Here is a 9,906-nt window from a genome sequence, read left to right as displayed (position 1 = left end):
CTACGAACTCTCTTCAGTCAACGCTGAAGAGGAATTCGGATCATTGTCAGGGACTGAGTTTGCTAGAATGAATCGTTCGCAATAATCTAGAAAAAATATTTAGTGGATCTACAAAGCTTTTGAAATTAAAATTAACTGTACCTATGGTGTCAGCAAAAGACGAAAAGTTTTATTTTTTTTCACATGAGAAAGCTTATCACCATTGGTTATGCTTTCCATCGAAAAAGACCTGACAATAAGAATACCAGAGTTCAACCAGCATGTATTAGACAGATTTGCTCCAATCAAAGAGAGGAGAATGAATTTACTAATTAATTAAGGTAGATTAATCGGATAAAATGTTCTGCATTTTTTATTTTTTAAAAACAGAATTTTATTTAATTTAACATGTCACATAGCATTTGCATCTAAAGTTATGCTGATTAGTCAATGAGTCAACTTTATATCTTCTGTCTCTTATCGTTCGTACTGCAACACCCGAATCTACAATCCACCTGCCGCCACTGATTTAGATCTATACGGAAGTAAAAACATAGGCAGAGCAAATGAAAGTTAGTTCTATGTCTGTTGTTAAACGTTAGATTGATGTGACCTGAAAAATGTCCCCCTGACGTGTGCTACTTTCAAAGAAAGATTTTTTTTTTATTTTTTTTAAGTTACACTTCTTGGTTAGTCAAGTATAGGGATGTGCGATACTTCGATATATCGATCGATCGATCGATATTTTGTGAATATCGAAATTTCGATATTTTGTAAGTATCGAAATCGATATATCGATACTTCGATATTTTCGATATTTCGATACTTCGATATTTTTCGATATTTCGATACTTCGATATTTTTCGATATTTTTCGATACTTCGATATTTCGATATTCTTCGATATTTCGATATTCTTCGATATTTTTCAATACTTAAATATTTCGATATTTTTCTATATTTCGATATACTTCGATATTTCGATACCATTCGATATTTTGATAATGGAGGTGGTCCCCATAATTACTAGAAAACATGTTTTAATTACAAAAAATAAATATAAAAATGTTGCATGCAGTTTGCCCGTAAATAGATGGCTGAGCGCCGCAGATCAATAACTGATATCAAGGCATATTTTGAGTTCTATACTGAAATGGCTGTAACATATTCTGTGTGCCAAACATGATCAAAGCCTAAACAATATAGTCAACATGATGCCAGAATCGAGAAAATGTGGCGATCCATAAGGGCGCATATAATCTGCAAGCCTTATCCTTAGTTTTCTCGAAACTTCCTTGATGTTAGTCAGTCATCTGTCGCGCTGAGCCGTTCAAACACGACATTGTGTAACAGGAAAAGAGCTGAATAATTAATACCTGCTGTGTTTATAAACTCTGGTATAATTGGATAGAATAGATATATTTATACAATATTCCAGATATATTTATACAATTTCTACATACTACTCCTCTTATGTTGTCGGAAACGCAAAAATTACGTGAACCAGGGGTGCCCACAGAGGGGGGCTATGACGCAAACTGCGTCATTGAAATATTTGGGGGGATAAAAATCTATATGAATATGTTTGAAGGGGTGTAAAAATTAATCAAAAAGTAGATTTTTTCATGGAAGAACAACTACGGATAGACAATTGGGGGGTGCGTCATGGACATAAGGGGGGGGCACCACTGCGTGAACTACAACTAAACTTGCACACAAACTTTTATAGTATACATACTACGAATCTTTGTTTCTTACAATTGAGTATAACTGGTGAACAGGAAACTTATTGAAGTGAATATACAAGAGAAAATGAGATTTTCGTAAAAATAATTCTGACCATCGTGATAGTAATAAGAATTTAAGTAAATGCTCAAAACTTGCACTAAATAGGAATTAAGATAAACTTTCTCTTCCTTACAGAAATCTCATTAAAAAGGAAAAAAAAAAAACAATAATGTTATACCACCGGACTGGATAAGCGAAGTTTTACTTAAATGTTACAGTGCTATCTTTAAAAATTACACAGTACTCTTCTGAAATCTAACATGTTTTTGTAAACCTGACAATATTTCAATTCTTTTTTAAGAGTAGGTAATAAAACCTTACCAATTTTTATTTTGTAAAGCATCATACAATTATCATATTTGTCATATTCAAAATATGTTATGACGTATTCACAACTTCAAAAAACAAATATTTTAATATTTATAAAAATGATAGCTACAATTTACTATATACCAAATAATGCAATCAGTTCTGCTTAAAGAAATTAGTGATGTAATATAGACAAATAGACTTGCATGTCAGTATACCATTAGTAATGTGAGGTGGAAAATTTTCCGCTATATTTTTTCCGGAAAATTTTCCGTTCTAAAAAATATCAGCAATCAAGTAACAATTCATCAGTAATCATAAAATTGGTTGAATTCATGTACAGAAATGTAGAAAAGTGGAAGTTCGTTTAAAGAATCTGAAAATTTTCATGGCTCAGATAATTTTCAGTACAATGTAGGAACAAGTGAAACAATTTTTCATGAATCGAAATATTTTCTGTCTTATATGGAAAAATTGAAGAACTTTTTTTGAGTCGCAAAATTTTCGTCATTTTGAAGCAAAGAGTAAAACAACTTTTTGTGAATCGGAAAGTTTTATTGCTCTGCAGAAACAAGTGAAAGGAATTTTCATAGGTCGGAAAATTTTCATGACGTAGAAACAAGTGGAAAAACTTTTCATAAGCCGGACAATTTTGGATATTATGTATAGTGATGTTAAGTGGAAAATTTTCCACTATATTTAACTGTACATTCAGCTACGAAATTGAATTTCTGTAGAGGAAAGTTAGTCAGCAACAAATTATAATTTTCCAATTAGATTTCGGGAACCGGAAAATTTTCCAATATTTCAAGTTGGGAAGTAAAATTTTACACAGTGCTTCTCTCTCTCTTTTCATCTGCGAGCTCCTTCGTTGCTAAGCGGTTAGCATACGCGCCTTTGGCATGGAAGACCTGGCTTCGATTCCCAGCAGGAGCTCATGTAGTTCGGTTCACGTTAATCAGTTGGTCCCGTCTTATATGGTCTCGCTGCTGAAAGGGACGTTAACTCAAAATCAACTCAATTCAACTCCTCTCTCTCTCTCTCTGTGTGTGTGTGTGTGTATGTGTGTATGCCAAGTGCAGAGAACATGACTTCGTAGAGTACAAATATCCCATTCTATTATTTAAAATTTCAATTTATTAAAAGTCATGAATGTTTTCCGATTCATAAAAACATACTCCACTTATTCATATATCGTTGTTTAGCCATAAAATTTATTGGTAATAAATATTGTCTTTAAAAGTTTCATGAAGTGAAAATCTAATGATTTTTCATTTCAAGAATGTTTCAAAAACTTGAATGCGTTCTTCCCTCAGAATCCACCTTTGATCTTACAATATTAGATTTCGTCAGTTTAATACGCATAAGACTGTTTTCTCATAGCTTTCCTACTTTTATAGATTTACATTCTGCAACATTTATAAATAAGTAGATATAATAGAGAGAGAAAGAGAGAGAGAGAGAAACACTATGTAAATTTTTACTTCCCAACTTGAAATATTAGAAAATTTTCTGGTTCCCGAAATCTAATTGGAAAATTATAATTTGTTGCTGTCTAATTTTCCTCTACAGGAATCGTATATCTCAATGTGCAGTTAAATATAGTGGAAAATTTCCCACCTAACATCACTATACATAATAGCCAAAACTGTCCGGATTATGAAAAGTGTTTTCACTTGTTTCTACATCGTGATGAAAACTTTTCCGATTCATGAAAATTCCTTACATTTGTTTCTACAGAGCAATAAAACTTTCCGATTCACAAAAAGTTGTTTTACTTTTTGCTTCAAAATGACGAAAATTTTCCGACTCATAAAAAATTCTTCAATTTTTGCATACAAGACACAAAATATTTCGATTTATGAAACATTATTTCACTTGTTCCTACATAGTACTGAAAATTGTGTGAGCCATGAAAATTTTCAGATTCTTTAAACGATCTTTCACTTTTTAACATTTTTATACATGATTTCAATCAATTTTATGAATACTGATGAACTGTTACTTGATCACTGATATTTGTTAAGAACGGAACATTTTCCGGAAAAATATAGAAGAAAATTTTCCACCTCACATCACGGCTAAACAACGATATAGGAATACGTGGAGTATGTCTTTATGAATCGGAAAATTTTCCGGAAAAATATAGAAGAAAATTTTTCACCTCACATCTGACGGTTTGCCTTAACTGACGGTTAAGAGATATCGAGACATTTTATTAGAACTGGCCCTGAAAGTGGCTGGAAAACTTAGAAGCAAGTCCTGTCATGCCCTACTTTCTAATATCCATAGCATTTTTTTCTTCGATATTTTTCGATACTTCGATATTTTCGATACTTCGATATTTCGATACTTCGATATTTTCGATACGTCGATATTTCGATACTTCGATATTTTTCGATATTTCGACACTTCGATATTTCGATATTTTTCGATACTTCGATATTTCGATACTTCGATATTTTTCGATATTTCGATATTTTTCGATATTTCGATACTTCGATATTATCGACCGATATATTATCAAACCTTCGATATTTCGATATTCGATATATCGATCGACTTTCGATATTTGGTCGATATCGAAGTTCGATATTCAAAACCGGATATCGCACAGCCCTAGTCAAGTAGTCTCGGCTGCAGGCACACATTTTTTTTTTTTCATTGCTTAACCAGCAACAATTGGATTCCATGACGAAGAAAGATTGAAGAAGGGAAGGAAAGGATGTATAGAAAGTCGATCTGCGAATTAAGATTGGAAACTAGTGTTGTAAAAAAACGGTTTTTTTTCTGTGAAGTTTTTTTTCAATAAAAAACATCGTTCTTTTTCATGTTTTTTTTCAAAAGTCTGTTTTTTTTCTGGCAACTATTATTTATTGATTTATGTTGCAGATTATTGAAATAATCAATAGAACTTGAGTCGAAGCCCTCGTAACTTACAAATCGTTTGTTTCTTTGTACCTATACGAGCAAAATTGTGTGATTATTCCTTTCGACCCCAGGTCATTTTTGGTGTTTTCCTACATTTCCAGTTAGTGACTTATTGCTCAAAAACTATTCATTCGATTGATATGGTTAAGGCCTTCGTTTTAAGAAAATGGATGTGGCTACTTTTGGTGTAAGTTGTATTGCAGTGTTTCCAACGGGTGGGAAATTATTGAGGGAAATGTAGGGGTGAAAATTTACAAAAAATTCCCTAAACGAAATTCAAAAAAAAATTTTTCTAGCACCACTGCTCCTATATGGGTTCAAGTCACCAAAAAACATCTTTGGTGTGTTGACAAGGCACAGTGAAATCCTGAAGTCGCTGGCTTCCATTCAAAGAGGGAAAGAAAAAATTCTGTCATACACATGAAATTTTGACACTTTTTACGCCTCAGAAGCAAAAATCAAATATGCCGGGCTACAGCTTCTCTAATTATCCTATTGAAACTTTTTATGGTGCGTTCTGTAGGGCAAAGAGGAAGCTTTCAGGTAGTAGTAAGTTTGTTTCAATGTAGCCAGTAAGAGGGTAATAATAGAGGGGAAAAGGGAAATTTTCCGAATTTTTCACCTAATAGCGGGAATTAATTGTTTTGGCTGGAAACGCTGCCATCAGATAGACGAAAACTATCTGAAAATAAACCGTAGTGCTGCAAGAATATATCCTACTAGTATCATGGCGATATAGAACAAAGTAAGCATGAAATTAAAAAAAAATCTCATTCTACCTCAGAAATTCACCATTTTCTTACCATTTCCAGAACATGGTTTATTATAAACCTCAACTGTACTTCCCCTAATTATTCTAGTAAAACTTTTTATGGTGCGCTGTGTAGGCTAATGATGAGGCTGTTAGACACTGGTACATTTGTTCGAATGTAGCCAACAAGAAGGAAATAATAGGAATAAAAACGAGAATTTTTTCCAAAATTTGCCCCTAAAATCTGGAATTAAAATTTTTTGTACCTAGCAACACTACTATCAGACACACACAAACTATCTTAAAATAAGCTTTGGTATCCCTTTAATATATCCTACAAATATTGTGACGATATCTAATAAAGTAAGCATGTCAATAAAAAATATCTCATTCTACCTTTAAAAAATCACAGTTATCTTTCCAATTAGAGAACAAGGTCCACTGTAAACCTCAAGTGTACTTCCCCTAATTATCCTATTGAAACTTTCTATAGTGTGTTGTGTAGAGCAAAGATGAGACTTCCAGATACTGGTACGTTTGTTTCGATATAGCCAACAAGAGGGAAATAATAGAAACAAAACATATAATTTTTCCAAAATTTCCCCCTAAAATCTGAAATTAAAATATTCTGTAGCTGGCAACACTGCTACCAAACAGACGCAAACTATCTTAAATTAAACATTGGTACTCCACTAATATATCCTACAAGTATTATGGCGATATTTAAGGAACAAAGCTTCTAATTATCAAAAATATATTACGGTAAACAGAAAAGTAAGGGAAAATTACAAAAATCAAGGGCTAGAACCTAAATAAGAATTTTACGTGCGCCCCCTAATTACCCCATTGTAACGATCTGTACTTTCGTTTGTTAAGTGAGAACAAATGTTCGATTGGCGTAAGTTGACTTGCTCTCGGACGTATAGGTACGGATTTATAAACAAAAATTCCTAATTTTTTGCCCAAATATAGGAGAATTTTAATTTCCCTAATTGGCAACACTGCGCGCAGGCCCGCCCATTTGATGTCAACAGTTAGGTATCCATCCGAGGTATCTACTTGGTAAGTCTTAAGGATGTCTTTCTACAACGAAGGAAGCTACAGGGGGAAAAAAAGTAAAGTAAATTCGAAATTAGAAAATTCTCGAATTTTTGACTGGGGTGAAATTTGAGAAGGAAATTCGACACCAGAAGAAAAAGAAATTAATATGTTAAACTATAGTCCAACCACATTTTGCAAGAATAATATCCCGATATCTTAGTGTCCACATTGGAGCGGATTAAACAAGTGACACACCTGTGTGTGCCACTTTGGCCACCTGGGCCACCGAGTATACATTTGATTACATTTTTTGACTACTAACTCGTGTTGTTGTTGTAGTTATAGTCTCGACTAACAATAATGTCGTTGTAAACAATAACTTTATAAGGAAAATTTTCTCTCCTTTTTACATCTTAGTTCCAACACTGTTGGTGAGAAATGTAGGGTGTTTCAAAATAAATTTTGGGGTTTTAAGTCTTCGTAGTACTTATTACATTTTACGTACAATTATAAGCAATGCATCAAGTAAAAGAGCACCTCAAACAGTCTTTGTTACAAGTGTTCAATGTGAGATTCATTCGTCACACGGCACACATCTGGTCGATAGGCGAGAAAGGCACATAAACTTTCCGCCACATGGCACAAAACACATACAATTTAGGGGAGTTTAGTCTCAATTGTACCATCTCCTGAGGATTTGCTGACGGTCAGATGCAAACATTATGAGTGTTCACATTAGCTCTTAGGTGAAAAGTCGATTTATCACTGAAGACGACACGATCCAGAAAATCTTCATTGTTATGCAGAAATATTTCACTTGCAAAATTGGCACGTAAACCGTAGTCTGTAGGCTTTAGACCTGTAGCAACTGCAAACAATAAATACGTAGTTGCAAGCGTCTCCTTAATATTCTTCACACGGACGGTTGCACTGTACAGGTTCAGTCTTTATTAAAACACAAAAAGCTTTCTGCTCTCTAGTCTCCATCTTTGCTACTTGCTCTTTCTAACGGCAGACAGAAGAAACAATGCATGTACATGAGTGCGTACAAAACTGTTTGAGTTGCTCTTTCATTTGATATAATATTTATAATTGTAAGTTAATTGTAATAGATACTACGAAGTTTCAAAACCCTAATATTAATTTTGAAACACCCTGCATTACTTCAAATTGAGTCATCCTATATTCAAGTCCTAGTCAATTTGTCGCCTCGTGCAATGGCATAATTTGCAGCCTCCCCCTTTTTCCAGAAAGAACAAATCTTAGAAGTCTTGATTTTAAGTATGTTACTCCAGCATGAACAACAAAGGTGAGGGTAAGTGCAGTCGCACTCAGAAAGGCTTAAATACTTACTAAAAATGCAATTCCGTTGTGTCTGTTTTTTTCTTTAAATGTTAATCTATTATGATAGTGAAAGATAAAGCAAACACACCTGCAGAGGAAAGATGGTAATCCTTTTTATAGAATTCACTATCGAGCTTCAATCTCAATGTATCAGTTTGCAATTCCAGTGCAACTAGCTCTTTTATCTTTATTTCTTGATTTTTCTTCTACATCTTCTAACATTTAAAAAAAATGTTTCTATCTTCAATGATAAGGAACTTGCTTCTGACAAAAACAAGACTACTTTCATATCAAAACTGTGATAACTTAATAAATGGAACAGATATTCACTACTATTCGAGAATTGAATTCTTGCATTTGAAAACAATCAAGCAATTTGTGCTCGGATTTATTCGACCATTTGCTTTAGGATTGTCCATGTGGCCTTAAACTAATGCAACCTAAACATAATTTATGAATGTAGTATTCTAATAGGTCAGCTCAGTAAATGTAACTACCATCATCATGAAGTCTGTTTTAAACAAGAAATATTTAATTTAAATAATATACTTATGACAGATTTTGCCGGACCATCCAATCTTGCCGTTCCACGCAAATGCACGTGTTGCATATATACCAGTGGTGTCCAATTATAATGAGCCTGAGGGCCATAACCGTCTTTGCTAGCAAGGTGGAGGGCCGCAGCTAATAATAATAATAATAATAATAATAATAATAATAATAATAATAATAATAATAATAATAATAATAATAATAATAATAATTATTATTATTATTATTATTATTATTATTATTATTATTATTATTATTATTATTATTATTATACTACAAAAGAAAAATATAAAAATGTATTTGAAATATTACATTCAATGGGATAAATGATGGTAACTTGGAGAGTTTACAAGGGCTGGGATATCTACATCCAATCCTGTTATTGCGAGGCAGCAGATGTAAAAGAGAAGAATCTCCAAGGCAGCTTGCGAAGAGATTCTTCACAATTTTCATGGTGAATTGGTATGGTTGGTTTGATTTGGTTAATTGAAGTAATCGTTCCTTTTAGCCTATAGCTACATTACCGACTCCAGTGTTGCCTTGGATGTCCGGGTCTTTTTGTTGTACAGAAGCACTAAATGGATGCCTTATTTCGAAAGAAGAGTGGAAACATTAAAAGAATGAACATAAATGTAATCAGTAATAACAATCGTATGTCGTGAGAGCTTTGTGGGCCGTAGAAAATGGTCTGGCGGGCCGCATACGGCCCGCGGGCCGCCACTTGGACAGCTCTGATATATACGGTGGCGTATTTAGGGGAGATTCCGGGCTTAAGCCCTCCCCCCGACATCTTACTTACTATAGTAAAGTATATGAAATATCTTGCAGAATTTTCACATTTTCAGGCAAATCCCCCAAAAGTTAGCAAAGCCCCTCCCGAAACAAAATCGTAAATACGCCACGGCATATATGGTAGAGCCGGCTCTGCATATCTCATATATCTAGTCGACAAATTATTTATGTATGACATTTAGAAAATACTATTAGGCAAATTAGTATTAGTTTTTACCTTTAGACAAGTTATTGGAATTTTATACTGCTCGTGACATTATTTTCGTACTTATTAAAGGCCTGCATTCGCGAAAAAACAAAATTTCATTTCTACTTTTATTTCTTAGTTGATATTGATGAAAACTGCTGAAGCCCGAACTGTTAATAGGTATGGTATTCATGTAAATTGTAAAATATTTGTAGCGTATCAGTATCTAGCGG

This window comes from Thermobia domestica, unplaced genomic scaffold (genome assembly GCF_964235325.1).
Source record: "Thermobia domestica unplaced genomic scaffold, izTheDome1.hap1.1 HAP1_SCAFFOLD_711, whole genome shotgun sequence".
Lineage (NCBI taxonomy): Eukaryota > Metazoa > Arthropoda > Insecta > Zygentoma > Lepismatidae > Thermobia > Thermobia domestica.
Note: the sequence above shows the minus strand (reverse complement) of the source record.